Consider the following 15,993-nt stretch of genomic DNA (forward strand, 5'->3'; position numbering starts at 1 on the left):
TTCTGGGAGCTTATGGTTTTGAGAACAGGTGGATTGAATGGATATTCAGCATGATCTCTACCCCAAATTTCTCAATCTTGGTCAATGGTATACCTATAGGTACGTTTAATGCTACCAGGGGAATTAGGCAGGGGGACCCAATCTCCCCGTTTTTATTCATCTTGGCTGTGGAAGGCTTAAGTAGAAAACTCAAAAAGGAAGTAAGAGAAAAGAAAATCAAAGGAATCAGGTTGTGGGGGAACAATCTGATCATTACACATCAACAGTTTTTTGATGATGTGATGTTATTTGGGGAAGCGTCGCTCAAGGAGGTGAGAAATTTCAAGAGGGTCTTAGATGTCTTTATGAGGGCATCAGGCATGGAGATAAACAAAGATAAATCCTGTACATTCATATTTAATTCGCCAGATTCTATTAAAGCTCATTTAACTAGAATACTAGGTTTTAGACAGGGAGAGTTGCCTACTAAATATTTGGGTATCCAACTGGACATAAATCCTAATCGAACGAAAAATTGGCAGAGTGTGTTGGAAAAAATCAAGAAAAGATTAGCCAGTTGGTCTTTCAGATCGATGAATATCGCAAGCAGAATTGTCTTATTAAAATCGGTCTTATTATCTATACCTATATACCCCTTGTCTATTATGGCCGCCCCCAAAGGAGTTTTCTCCAAAATGAGGGAGATTTTGGGGAAATTCTTATGGGGGGGTCCCAAGCAACAGAGGAAATGGACTCTGGTCTAATGGAAGAATGTAATCAAGAGGAAAGTGGAAGGTGGCCTGGGAGTGAGAGATCCGGAAATTTTGAATAAGGTTCTAGGGGCGAAGCTATGGTGGAGATGGGTCCAGGGGGGAAACGATGTGTGGAAAAAAATATGGAATCAAAAATATGACATGCCTGATACAACTGAAGGGCGTTTAAGAGTAGAGGAAACCCCAAGAGGATCGCAAATTTGGGAACTAGCAATCAGAAATAGGGATATAGTTAAGAACCTTGCTTTTTGGGAAATCCGAGAGGGAAGCTCAGCAAGATTTTGGGAGGAAGGATGGAAAAAACGTGACAAACTAGAAAGAATCCAAATTCTTCATGAAGTTCAAGAAAAAGCGAAAAGGGCAGGATTGGAATATGTGAGGGACTACTGGAAAAGAGAAGAATTAAATGACATATGGAGAGCCTGGAGAAGGCCAGAAGAATGGGACGAGAATATAAATCAGGAGGCAGAGCAAATGTATACCAAAGAAATAGAATCGAGAAAAATCAAAATCAGAATGGGTAAGGATATTCTTAGATGGGGTAAAGCGATGAAAGGCATTTTCACGGTGAAAGAAGCATACTACTGGGCAACGAAAGAGGAAAGAGAGGAGGGATCAATGGAGTGGAAAAAGATTTGGGAAGGAAAATGGTGGCCAAAAATAACTTTTTTTGCATGGTTGGTGAGCAGAGGAAGGATCCTGACATGGGATAATATTCAGAAAAGAGGAATGAATGGACCCTCAAGATGCAGCCTCTGTAGCAAGGAAATAGAAACTCAGGAGCACTTATTGAACAAATGTTCATATGCTCGGAGCCTGTGGGAGGAAATTAGGGTGCTCTTTGGTATGACAAAAAGGGATCCAGACCGCATCAGGAATACTCTGATACAATGGGGCAAGGGGAACTTCCAAAGCAAAGTGGTAAGAAGAATATGGAACTTGGTAGTAGGTTTCGTAATATGGTCGATTTGGAAAGAGCGAAACCGAAGAGTCTTTAGGGATAAAAGCTGTCAAGAATCGAGAATTTGGGAGGAAATATGCAGGTCAATTAAAGAAACTGTTCTGTCAGAAGTATGGGAGGAAGAAGATTGGAAGTTGAATCCAGAAGAGCAGAGAATAGTCTCAAAATTGAGCATGGAATTTAGGATGGTCTACCCCAATACAGAGAGGAGGAACAGAACTGGCATGCAAAGCCCCAACTATTTTAGACTTATTGGGGATCAACGGATTAAATTAAACTTCGACGGGGCCTCAAAGGGTAACCCGGGACAAGCAGGTATGGAAGGCATCTTCAGAGATAGCAGAGGCAATACAAGGTGGGTGTTTGCCGAATGGGGAGGGAAAATGATGAATAACGAAGCTGAGTTGTGGGCGGTAAATCAGGGTCTCCGGATAGCAGTTAGAAACGGTTACATGAACCTTGAAATCGAAGGAGATTCCCAAATTACGATAGAAATGTTAAGGAAATTAAGGGATGGTAGAAGATGGGATCAGGTAACGAATAGCTGGAAGACAACAGGGATAATCCAGGATATTGAGGGGCTGCTGAGTAGGATCGAATACACAATAATTAACCACGTATTGAGAACGGGGAACCGCGCAGCAGATCTATTGGCCAATTGGGGAAGTGGAGGATCGAACAGGATAGTGGATGGCAGCTGGACATCATTAAAGGATGAGCCAAGCTGGAGCGAGTTAAATAATATACTAAATCAGGACTATAATGAAGCGATCGCACAGGAAAGAAGCAATTAGCCGCCTCCAGGTTATGGGAAGGAGGAGAAAAGACAGGTTAATCAATGTTCGGATAGAGAGTATGCAGGAACAAGCATACGAAGATCAAGTCATAAAGGTCGGGATCAATCAAACCATGGGAAAGGTGAGCACCCCTAGGAGAGAGGTGGGTAAGGTACCGAGAAGGGGAGGTGGATCTGTCAGAGAGATAGAGACCGCTAGCCTTCATGATAAGGAAAAGAGGACAGCTGGAAGAACAAATAAAAAGAGTATTGATGAGGAGAATAGGCAGCAACGAGGCGTTAAGAAGAAAAGGTGGCAAAGCAGGGGTAGTAAAGGAGCAGCATGCAATAGGATGACGCAAAGAGTGAAATTAAGAGCGAGCCAAGGCCAAGTGAGGTGGAGAATTGGGATTTTGCAGCAGACGAAAGACAGCTGGAGAAAACAAAAGAGGGAAAGGATAATGGCAGAGAACCAAGAAAGCAGAGCAGGAAGGTGGACGAGAAGTAAGGCGGCAGCTCTAGAGGAGAAAGGAAAAAGTATAGCAGAGGAAGCTCCGCAGAAGGTCATTCGAACAATCCTGGACGAGTCGGAGGAAGAATTTGATATTCAAAATTACATTATAGAAGAAGGGCCAGGACGTGGGACGACTGGGAAAGAAAGTAAGACGGAGGGGAACCAGGCTAGGACGAGAAGCCGAGAAGACGAGGAAGATGACCAGGAATAAGGAGAAGGAGAGGAGTGTGGTAGAAGAGTAGGGAGCAGAGTTGCGCGAGGATGAGGAAAACAAATAGGAAGAGGGGGGACCGGAGGACGAGGCGGACGAGGGAGTAGGGGCGGAAGAAGGGGATCAGATGAGGGAGAAGCCAGAGAGGCGAGAGGCAGGAAAAGAGGTAAGAAGGATATTAGAAAGAAGCTACAGGAAGCAAAGGAGGCCTATTACCATGATACTAACCCGAATATCAGAAGGATAATTGATCACTTAGAGGAGGAAGCCATGCAGGAGCCTTCAGATCCAGAGATGGAAGATTGGGAGAGGTTACTCCCGGATCCGGGGCATACGAGGGGAAGAATGTCCCTTTACAAACAATCTCTACATGTTTACTGGGGAATGAAACGGTTACTGGCCAAAGCAATGGAGCAGGTGGCCATGGAAATGGCCGAACTGTCCCAAGGAATCCCTACCCTGAAAAAAGAACTGAAGAATATTCAGGTCACCCTACTCATGCAGGACAGGAAAATGGATGAGATTCAGCAGATGCTTCAAGCGGGCGGAATGGGAGTCAAGCTAGAGAAGGAGCCAGAGCCTGGCACAATGAACCAGTAGAAGAAGGGGTCGCTGTAAGGAGGTTTTTATAAAAATCTCCATTCTGATTTTTGTATGTTTAGATGTTATTTCTGCAGAGGAAAAACAGTTTGATTAGAGGTAGAATAGAGGTGTATTTAGCTTGGGTAGACAGACTGATAATATACTTTTTTTGGTTGGCTTTTAAAAACTTCAGATGGTCAAGAGACCCGGTTTCCCTTAAGGGCGGGTTGAGACCCGCATATCTATGTACTGTTTTTAAATTTTGATAATGGAAAAAAAAGAGTACCGCCTCAGCTTACAAAAAAAAAACATGTTCGAGATAAGGGTGTTATTGAATTACACATCAACCACTTGGATACTAGGATCAAATTATTTTGTAGTGAGGAATATAACACCCTCCTCCCACATTTACCAAAGTTAATATGTCCGTTGGGGTAAACATGTGACGAAAGGCTACTATAATCTGATTCAACTCCCCATGTATAGTTAAGGAAGTGGAACCAACAAAACACAACCAATTTTACCTTCTACACATGTTACAAAACCTTAAGGAGCTAACCAACCCTTCCAGGTAACCAACCGCTGAGGTAACTTGACATTTTACTTACCTAGAGCCTTAGTTATGTTATCACTCCAAAAATTCTCATGAATTGTTAGGAAAGAAATCATAGAGGTAACCACAAACCTACTTTGGAGATTAGCATCTATCCTTCCTAATGCTCAGAGGGGGCTCTCTCTTCATGATTTAACTTTGTTTAGTTAATTGATTTTAGTCTAGTTATGATTATACTTGGGTTTTGGTTTTGATTTGGTGGTGGGATCACTTACCTAGATGGACAGAGGGATGTCTTTTACCATTGGGCTATGGGGTCAAATTTCAAGAAAACAGGACTAGAACAAGTTCTAAAAATAGTGTCTACAGGGCAAGGTAGCTGAGTTATTTCATATCTTAAGGCTGGAATGGTGAAGTGGTTTTCAATCGGATCGAAGGAGAAATTAAGGGTTCCTTAGACCGGATTATGAAAGAAGTGAAAGAGGTCAACCGGGATGGGAGAGAAATTAAGGATTCTCAGATCCAAATATCAGAAGAAAACATAGAAATGATTAACTATTCAAGACAGAGTGTACTTAAACAAATTATGAAATAAATTTCTAGTTAATTCATTCACATTAGATAACATGTAAGTTTGTGAGATACATAAGAAAATAACAAATTTGACAAAGAAAAAACTTCATTGTAATAGCTCAACACATGAATCCTGTAATGCAATCTCTTTATTACTTAGTCCAGTCTGTTGACTTGAAAAAATTGGTACAATAACCCTCTAGTTTCTGATCAATACAACTCTACAAATGTATATAAATCCACACCCAATACTTCGAATTGTGAATTATTTATACAAAAATAGTTTACAAAATACCCCAAACTATCTTGGGAATTAATCTAGGAGAAAGAAATATCTTCATGCAAGAAGATAGAGATAGATGTTCAACTGTTGTATGTTGTCCCTGTTTATTTGGTTGTGCTGTCTTTATGCTCTGATATTTTGCTCTTTATTCTCTGCCTTGCTATTGGTATTCATGGTGACTGTTCTTTTTACTTTGCCCTTTCTCAACTTGATACAATTTACCTGATACTCTTTCACCTGGCTAATCTGTCATTTTCCTTTCACTGTGTTGTTTTCACCTTCATTGTGCATTTTTACATTTTGACTGTGCATTTTTATAGCAGGTCATTTAACTTCCTCATGTGTCTTCATTTGGTAATTGAATATTTACCATCTTCCTATAGATTTCATCTGCTTATATGTACTTGGAAAAAGTGGGATTGTTCACAAAAAGGTGTTTTTCCTCATGCTGGAGGTAAAATAGGTTCTCAAATGTCTGATATAGAACCTTTCTAGTAGGCATTCCATTCATGGAAGAATTACTTGCCTGATCCTTTTCCACCTCTCTTATTCTCCTGTTGTAGTCCTCTTATGGCATTAATTTATCATTTATCACCAAGGGATTTGGCAGACCTTTTTGCCTCAAAACATCAAAATTCACCGTGAAGCTATCTATACCTAGCTGCATGGTTTGGCATTTTTCCTCAAGGTTTAACATCAAATTCCTCTTGGTGAGGACATTTCTCACTTCTAGTATTGTGCCTGTCTTGTCATCTTTGTCCAGCTCTGGCAATTCGTATTTGTTTTTGGATTTAAGGAGATGAATTATTCTAGTGGCTTCCTCTAGCATGTCTCCTAGTTCAGCGTTAACTCTTTGTATGTCTTCTGTAGCCTCTTTAACTAAGTCACTTTGTTCAAAAATTACTTGAATGGATGGTCAAATGTCATTGAAAAAGTCAATGATATTGGCCCATAACTATTCCTTAGCTTGGCCAAGTGGCTCCTTTAACGTTAATTCTTTCTCCATGCTCTTCATTCTTTCAGTCAACCTAGTTGACTTCTCAACTTCTTCCTTGTGCATAATCTGTGCAAGCTTACTATCATTTTCTAGAATTTTTTATTTTTTCCTTAAGCTTGTTTATTTATGTGGTCTGAATGGACATGTCTTCCATTGCCTTGACCAATTTACATGCCTCATCACTTGGATGAGTTGCTGCTGTGGTCGAACCAGTTGCTAATGTAGATGTTGTGGCAGCTGGTAGTCTTGTAGCCAGTGGAGCTGGAGGAGTCAATGAAGTTGCCAAGGTGGATGGTATTGCTGTGGTGACTGTTGGAATGACAGTGGAAGTGGCAGTCTCAATGTTGGCTTCTTTCAACTGTATCAAGTTGTCCAACTCCTTCTCCAGCTCTTTTAATTGATCATTAAGTTGTAAAACAAGGTCCATCATTTCCTCCTGATGTGTTTGGCTTTATAAGACCACTTTTTTCCATGGATGCTCTGAATGAGGCAGTTTTAGTTTTTTTTTTGAGAGGAGTAATGTCCTCATTCTTTTTCTTTATCAACTTCTCATAAGCCTTGATATCATTGGGATCATATCCAAGCTCGATCACTAAGTCTTCCAGTAACTTGATTCTGTTGTCCTCGGCCTGTGAGGAGGCCTGTTCTAGCTTGTAATGTGTAGTGATATTATCTAATGAACTTTGAAGTTTGTGTGCAGTCATAGCTTTACCTGTCAAGGTGGAATACATAATCTCACCTGCCTATTTGTGAAACTCAATTTGGTCAATGGGATGACCATCCCTGGCCAAAACCTCAAAATCTATTTTCGTATAGTCTTTTGATGACCTTGGCTGCTAGATTGTAGGTTCCATGAATGACATTTGGATTTTACCTGTTTTAATGTCAAACGCTAGAATTAATCTATTTTGATTTGCAGGTGTCTGCTTAAAATATTGGACATAGGTCTTAGCCTTCAATTTCTCATTCCTCAAGTTAATTTCCTTGTACCTATCTTTGATGTCTTTCTCTTTATCCATAGGCCTGGTGAATGAAGAGACCTCCATGCTGATATGTATCTCAATAAGTTGAGTGTTTGATGTTGAGGGTTGGTGTGTTTCTCATGAATCTGTTGGGCCTTTGCTCCTTTCCATCATTGTATCAGTGTCAGTGATTTCCACTGAGTCAATGGTGTCTTCCTATTCAGTTACAGGATTAAACTTGGGCCTCTTCTTATAACTGGTCTCAAACTATTCATCTGTGGTTTCCATGGCTGAACTAGAACCTTCTTCCTTGGTTCTATTTGTATTTTTGTCTTCATTTGTTGGAGTCTATAAAAGAGGAGGAATTTTCATTTGTTCTCCTAGTTCTGGAACCTGCAGGAAGGAACTTGTATCAATCTGTTTTTCTACATCAATTAATGTATTCTCTACATCAACTATAGTATTGTCCATGTCTATCAAAGTGTTTTCCAACCATTCTGATTGGTTGGAAAATCTTTCAATGTCTGGCCTAGGATGATGTATGAAAGGACCCAATTTGACCTTGAGCCTTAGCTTATTTATGACTCCATGAGGGTCATATTTCCACATAAAACTATTCTTGAATTTCATCTCCTATAGAATCTTATCGGCCTCTGGTCCAGCTTCCCTATTATTACAAATAAAGGGGCCCAATTGGTTTTTCATTTTAAATTGGATCTTCTTCTTGGCTACTAGGAAATTAACCTCATCAGAGTTTATAATCTACCTAAAGTACTCTAATGAAAATAACCTCATGGGGAGGTATTTGGGTAGCTTATAAGGGGATAGTTGGCACCCATATATCTTGATCTCTGTGTGGTCCTCGTATAGATACCATTTTCCCACTTTACCATTCTTTGCCAACTGTAAAACCCTTTTAGTTTCTTGACTGATCCTCAACTGATGGCTACTACTGAGCATGTTTATAACAGGATGAACAAATGAATCAATGAAGTGTTTGTAAGTAAATACAATGCAGTACTTTTGGATCAAGGGTGTCCAATAGATGACTAATCTTGGATTTCCTTTGGTGTCTAACTTCTAAATGTTGACATGGAATTTGTCTGATTGGTAGTATAAGAACATATGAAATAAAACTAAAGAATACTTGAAAACTCTCTCATTTGGTAGTCTCATGAATTGTTCATGCATCCTATCTGCTATGAACTGAGCATAGTTGTAAATTACAGCAAGAGGCTTGCCTGAGAAAAAGATGGAAAGGAAAGCAAGGATAACCTCATCCACATGTTCATATGTAGTGTATCCTAAAATGCACGAGAGCATGGTTATAATTTGTCTGCCTCTCTTAGAAAAGATGGTGGCAACATATGGATGACTATCTATTGGAGTATGACATTCCTCTATGTTGAAAGTTTGGAAAATTTGGGCTATCCTAAGAAGGTCTAACTTGGTATAGAGGTCAAGCAAGCCTTCAAGAGAAAGTGGGGTCTCATTTCAGCTTGGTTGAACTTGCAGCATTTGATTAATGGATTCTGCAGCGATGGTGAATAAAAATTGTTGTTCAGGGGTGACAATGGCTCTTTGACTGGGAATGTAGCATGCTTGGAAGAAGTGAATGATTTCTGGGAATGGGTGTACGTTTTGGAACAAATACTTGGGCAAATTAGAATCCCATGGGTGAATGTCCTCATTCTAGTTTAAAAATTTGTCTTTGCTCTAGCATTGGAGCTTTAGTAGGTAGGGAGGGGAAGCAATGTCCTTAATTTGGAACTCTTTGTCTGCTAATGCAAGGTGGTCGATATCTAGGTGACGGGTTTGCAGAGGTCTTATATCTAGAGAGGTTTGGGAATCCATAATTCGGATTACTAAATTGAATTAGGCTTTCAATGGTTTTAGAAGCTTTGGAACAGTAGGGGGTAATTATAGTCTATAAAAGTGTTTGGGATGTACAAATAAGTTTTTCTTCAATTTTAGGAAGGTTTCTAAATTAGTGCAATTAATTAACCACTTAATTACACCTGTGCATTTTCAAATTCAAGGGTCGTTCTCGTTTTTTCCAAGAATACCTGGAAATTGGCAGTTTGGCATGTAGAGGGGTTTTGTGGTAACGGTAGAAGGTAATGAGGCTTCAATTGTCAATTGGCTACTTCAATTGGGTATCCACAACATCTTCAGGCAGCAAAAGGTGGTCAATTTGGTCGCACAGAGGTTCAAGGTGTCGCAAATGGCTTAGCAAAGGTTTACAGTGAAAATGAAAGAAAAGACTAATTTGGGGCTTTTTTCGGCGTTTTAACCTATAAAAGTAACAATTTTTCGCGGAAATTATTAAATGAACAGTGGGCAGTTTTCGATTTACGTAGGGAGGTGGTTTTGTGCACCATCACACCGCTTTTGGCTGTATTTTTCGCGATCACACAATGTAACGTGGTTACGCCACGTAGCCCAGGAGCTCTCAGCCAAAACCTTGAATCTTGCATGCTCTCAGGCTGTTATCGGTCGGACAATGAATCCGTGTGATATGGTTGTACACCATCGAATTTTGGGGTGGGAGATCAGAGGGATATCATATGGTTGAGTTGCACAAACAGAGTCGGGAAAGTGTTTGACAGGGCTCGGGGTTTAATCACACAAGATTGTAATTAATTAACCAATAATGTTGGAGTTTTTCAATATAGTCAAATGGTTAACAAAGGGGGACCATGGCTTATGTGGTAGGGTTTTTTAACTGCAGCAAGGGTTGGTGGGTCAAGAAGGGTATTGAGGGAATATGAAGTGGGGGACATTAACTAGATAATGCGGGAGCATAGTAAAAACTTAGGATAAAAGTTTTTTGTGGGTTTTTAAGGGGAAAACGGAAAGTAATAAGGGGGAAAGTGATATTTGTAATGGGGAATGGGTTTCACACTAGTGGAAGGGGTTTTGGGAAGGGGGAATGAATTTTTAAGGGTAATTTCTAGGGAAATGTGTGAAACCAAGGGGTTAAAGGTAAAAATGATGTGGAAGGGTATTTATAAGTAATGAAGGGATTGTTATCACCCTAAATTGTTTTTTTAAACTTTGGAAAGTTTGCCTTGTTTCTAGTCATGGTCTTATAATAAGTTTTGAGTCATCACATGCTTAAGGGGATAACTGATGGGAGTAGAGTCTCAATAATGTCATTCTCAATTCCAAACCCTTCTTCTAGTCATGGTGTTAAAGGGTCTCTAGGTCATTTCATGCTTAAAGGGTTAGGTCATAGGGTTATAAGTCTTTAAGGTCATATTTCATTTCCAAACAAATTTTGACAACCTTATTCCATGTCTTAGAAGTCTCACCTTGTGTTTAGAAGTCATATCTCAAGTCATTTTGAAAGAATTTTGAAACTAGCAACAAATTCATGTTTTCGTAGCGCAGACAGTGTAAAAAAAGCTGTTTTATGCTACAAAATCATTGAAGCGGCCTTTTTAAGCAGAAAAAACTCTGTTCTCTATTTTAAGTAGTGAACTTCCAAGGGGTTTCTTGAGAAACTGAAAGCATATCTTAGAAAAATGAAATAGTTTCTTCTTCCTAACATAGCTATATACAAAAACCTCTTTCAGTTTCTTCAAATTAATTATGAGTTAGGAAAAGTTGATGACTCAACTTGCGCTACAAAATGGTTGAAAGTCATTGAGAGAAATATTACGCTTTTTGGTTTTAGTAGTCTTTTTCAAGATCCGTTTCTGGTTGCATGCAAACGTATTTTGGAATTCTAAAGGAGGCGTCTCTTCATAAAATCTCCAGATACAATAACCTATCTCACTTATTTCATAAGTGTTAACAGTTGGGATATACAAGGCTTTCTGTGAAGCCATATTTTCAAAAATTGGAATTTTCTAGTTTACACTTGATATTCAAAGACAGTTTCTGGGTAGTAGGAGAGGTATTGCAAGAAAACAAGAGATGTTTTTGTTCAAAATAGAGTGGTCTCAAAAAGCCTCCTTCCATTTTGTAAAATACATTTTTTATGAGGAGACAAAAGCTCTGTCCCAACACCTATTTTTCAGCTAGAAGAGAACAATAAGTTACAATTTCTTGATGCAATTTTGTTGAGGAGAAGGATTTTATTTCTTGAAAGTATTTCAAAGATGATCTACGTTAATTATTAAAGCCTCTAGATATCATGGAAAAGGTGAAAGAAGTTTTGAAGACTAATTTTTTTTTTTAAAAGAGCTGTGTAAAAGACATACACAACAATTTCGTAGCGTGCTACAAAACTACTGTAGGTGCAGTTTTTTAGCAGCCAGATCAGCTCTCATTATACTCCTTCAAGGCTTGATTTTTGTACATGTGGAAAATAAAAGTTCTATGGAAGTGATAACACATATCACTTGTCTCAAAGGGTCAATTTGGTCAACAAATGGATTCAAAAAGCAACAATGAAGGTTAAATCTTAAATGCAGGAAACTGGCTCCTAGTTTTCAGGACAGATAAGGGATGAGTCAGCATAATCTAAAAACAAGGTTAAAGGCTTCATCAAATTTGAATTCATGGAGTTATAGGTGTCAAAGATAATTTTTAATTCCTAGATAAGGTTGTTTTAATCATAATAAGGAGTTGTACTCCTAATTGTATTAGGACTCTAAGACAGTCAGTTAACTGTCACTTGTATTTACTAGTCTGTTTTAAGGTATGAATAGGTGTCAATCATAGAAATTCAAATTTTCTTGATGAAGGATGAGGGAATCCTTATTGTAAAATCTATATATGAAGCAAGAGGTTGAATTAGAAAAGGGTTGGAAAATGTGATAGAAAAAGACTACTTTTGTAAATGTTGTGCAGGGACCGATATATACAGAGGCAGTTTGACTTTTCAGAATCTGAGATTCTTAGTGTACTTCAGTGAGCTTTATCTTTTACCTTTGATATGTTTTACTTCCATAGTCTTAATGCTTATTACTCAGAATTCATGGAGGAACATGCTATGACTTCCTTTAAGTATTAAACTATGGTGAATTGAGTGTTTGGGTCCTAACTTTGGATGTTTTTCTTCAATGTTTTAATACTTATTACTCAGAATTCATGGTTATTCATGCTCTAACTTCCTTTAAGTATTAAACTCTGATGAATCACTTTAAATACTTTCCTTTTGAATACCTTGATGTATCATTACTTAGAATTCATGCCCACATGCTCTGACTCCTATGAACTTCAAGTTATTGAGACTTTCCTGAATGTGTTACTCTTTCATTGAAGTATATACAAGCCTCAGTTTTATAAGAAGAGCTATTTGTTATTTTTATCTCTATCACTGACTCCATAGCCCAATGGTAGCAAGTATCCATCTTTCAACCTATAAACATATAAAATCACAAAGAGTTAGCCATCTATCTATATCTTTAATCAATATCATTAACCTTTGAGAGAGCCCTCTCAAGCTGAGGAGGCTAAGCCTCAGCCAAAATATTGGTTTGAAATAGTTACTCAAAGTCTTCCTAATTAGCAGCATATCAAGTTCAGGTTTTTTGATAACAGGGATAATGGCGTAAATTAGAAAATAAGTATGTGGGGGTGTAGTGAAATGAGGGTAAATTAGTAAACAAACTTGGTGAATATCCTTTCTTTCTTACGATTCCTCCTGCACATGAAACATAGGAGTAATCATGATAAATGTGTTTTTGACTTAGCAACCTTGTGCATTTGAAGTACTTCTTCTGCCTACCATTTATTTACCCTAACATTTTCTCTTCATTTATTGGGTGCATTTGAGCTTGCTGACCCTTTATTTCCTTTTCTTTTGATAAGCAAACGATCTAATTCTAACCTTATAACTTCCAATGGCTCAGATTACACTGATGAGCTCATTCGTATTCTCTACCTAACTACTGACCTGCCAAGGTTAAATAGTTTGGCTAGATCTTTATTTTCTATCTATCAGCATCAAATTTAAAGCATGAATGAGTCAAGATTAAGCTATTTGACCATCATGGATTGTGGCATTTCTGACAAGTTGCACACAATCTTATTTCTCATAGTAAAGTAAAAATTAGTGGCATTTGAATTTGCACACAGTGATGATCTATTTTATTTCCTTTTGGGGTTCATATTTTTCACTTTTTTTTTATCTTTTATCTTTCTTTCTTTTTGTCCTTTGATTATTCATTTAGGACATAACCTCTTTACATTTTTTATTTTTTAATATGGAAAACATTTTGTAGAAAGAAAAAGTATGTACAATATTACAAGGCTAACCATAGCCAATTCAAAATTATGAATCCTATTATTATAGGACCCTAACAGTGGCTCCACATGGGGATGGAATTTCCTGGTGAAATGTCAAGAACTTTAAGATCAGTAGCTTTTGAATTTTTTACTGTATTTACCTTGTAACTTGCTTCTCTGTGGTTCTACTTTATTCATACTTATGATGGCAAACCTTTCAAAACTCAGAGCCTTCTCTTCGGGCTTCAACTTTAAAAGATTACCATCCAGTCCAATCTAAACTCTGCAATGTTATATACAATGAGAAAAGCAAAATGAACTTGTGTTAATCTCTGGATAAGTAGTGCTTCAGCATTCTACCATTGACAGGTAATCTTGGTAGATCTGTTCCATCTAATTATCTCAAGAACAATGCATTGTTACCTCTGTAACCATAAATGATATAAGGGCCTTGCAATAGGAAATCAAATTTTCCATGTTTACCTTTCCCTTCTCTTCTAGAATCCCATTTGAGAACTTTATCACCTATGTAAAAATCATCAGCTTTAGTATTTTTGTCAAAAGTCCTTTTGATTTTATCCTGAATCAATTGTGATTTGACATAGACTTCTTCTATGGTTTTCTGCAAATGTATTGTCTGATTTATCCTCTTTTGGATATCATTTGGTTCTACTTTCAACTCTTGAATGATATTCATCACTGGCACTCCTAAAGAGGATGGAAAAACAATATCCATTCCATATACTAACTGATAAGGAGATGTACCAATGGACTTTTTGGTAGTTAGTATGTCTACCCATAGGGCACTGACCAACTTTTTGTTCCAAGTCTTCTTGTTGTCTTCTAGTAGTTTCTTGATGATATTAACAAGGATTTTGTTTGACGATTCTACAAGTCCATTACTTTGATGGTAATAAGAAGTGGAATGGCCAAGGGTAATGTGACATATGTTACAAAAGTCTATAATTTTCTTGGATTTAAAATCAGCTGCATTATTATTAATGAGCTTTTGGGGGCATCCAAATCTTGAAAGGATATTATTTTAAAGGAATGAGATAATGACAGTCTGTGTCTTGTCTAGAAGGGATGGCTTCTATCCATTTAGTAAAGTTATCAGTGGCTATCAAAATCCATTTATACTGGGCTGAGGAGGATGGGTGAATTTCCCCAATGAAGTCTAAATCCCATTGTTAGAATGACACTTCTGTGGATATGGGTTTAAGAGGTAGTGGTAAGATATTCCTTTTACCTTCAAATATTTGGCACTTGTGACTGGAGCTCACATGTTTCTTGACATCTGTAAAAGGGGTGGTCCAGTAAAAACACGCCCTTATAATCTTATTAGCATTAGTTTTCCAATATAGGTATCCTCCACAATCTCCTACATGAGATTCTTGCATAATTTTGTCAGCCTCATCTTTTAATAAACAATTTAATAGAATGATACCATTATCTTTCCAAAATAAAGCATTATGTATGATACAATATTTCGTTGACTTCATTTTCAAAAATCTACCTTTAGTTCTAGATAAACCAAGAGGAGCTTCTAGCTTTAGTAAAACAAATATGATATCTACATACCAAGGTGAATCTGTAAAAGGTTCATTGTTCTATGGAGTCGCCATCTTTTCCTGATCATCTAGGGCACTAATGAAACTTATATCTAAGGCCTAACAATTTGATTCAGCCATCGGTTTAACTAAACCTTGGCCTTTGATAAGTTCTATAGGCTTTATTTCTATGTCATATTCCAAAATAGTGGAAATCCATTTGCATGTCTTTCCTTTAGGCCCATCCTGTGTCAAAATTTTCTTTACTATTGAATTTGGAACATAAGCAATGATGTGTGAATACAAGATGTATACTCTAAAATCATTAATAGCTTTTATTAAAATAAGTGCTTGTTTTTACATTATGCTATACTTTAGTGTAGCATCTCTCAAAGATTTGCTGAAAAATGCAATAGGTTTCTCATAACCTTGATCATTCTTTTGCAATAAGACTACTGCAATAGTATGTTCTGAAGCAAAAGAAAAAAATTATAAAGTCTTGTTGGAAACCAGGACTTATAAGGATTGGTGTTTTGGTAAGGGCTTCTTTGATTGCCTCAAAACAATGTTTAGCCTCCACTATCCACTTAAGTGTTGAATCTGTCCTTAACATGTTATTTAGTTCTTTAATTAATTATGCTAAATTAGAAATGAATCTCGTGAGAAAAATTATTTTGCCTAAAAATGACTGTAATTCTTTGATGTTTCTAGGATGAGTGATGGTCAGGATTGCCTCTATTCTAGATGGATTAATTCTAAATCCATCTTTGGATATTATGTGTCCCAAGAGTTTACCTCCTTCTAGACCAAAGAGTGTCTTTTTTGGATTTAAGGAAATACCAAATTTTTTGCATTTAATGAAAACTCTTCTTAGGTGATCTAGAAGTTCGTTATCTGATTTAGAAATGACTATGATTTCATCTTGGTAAACAACTAGAAAGTCATGGATTTCTTTGGCAAAATCTGTATCCATAACTCTTTGGAATGTTTCTCCTACATTCAGTAATCCAAAAGGCATCTTCAAATACATGACAGTGCCCCAAGGAGTAGTAAATGCAGTCTTTGCTTGGTCCTCTGGTTGAACTAAGATTTGGTTATAT

Source organism: Pinus tabuliformis, chromosome 4_2, assembly GCF_031772625.1.
Source record: "Pinus tabuliformis cultivar Carrire ecotype Pingquan chromosome 4_2, CPIR1, whole genome shotgun sequence".
Taxonomy (NCBI): domain Eukaryota; kingdom Viridiplantae; phylum Streptophyta; class Pinopsida; order Pinales; family Pinaceae; genus Pinus; species Pinus tabuliformis.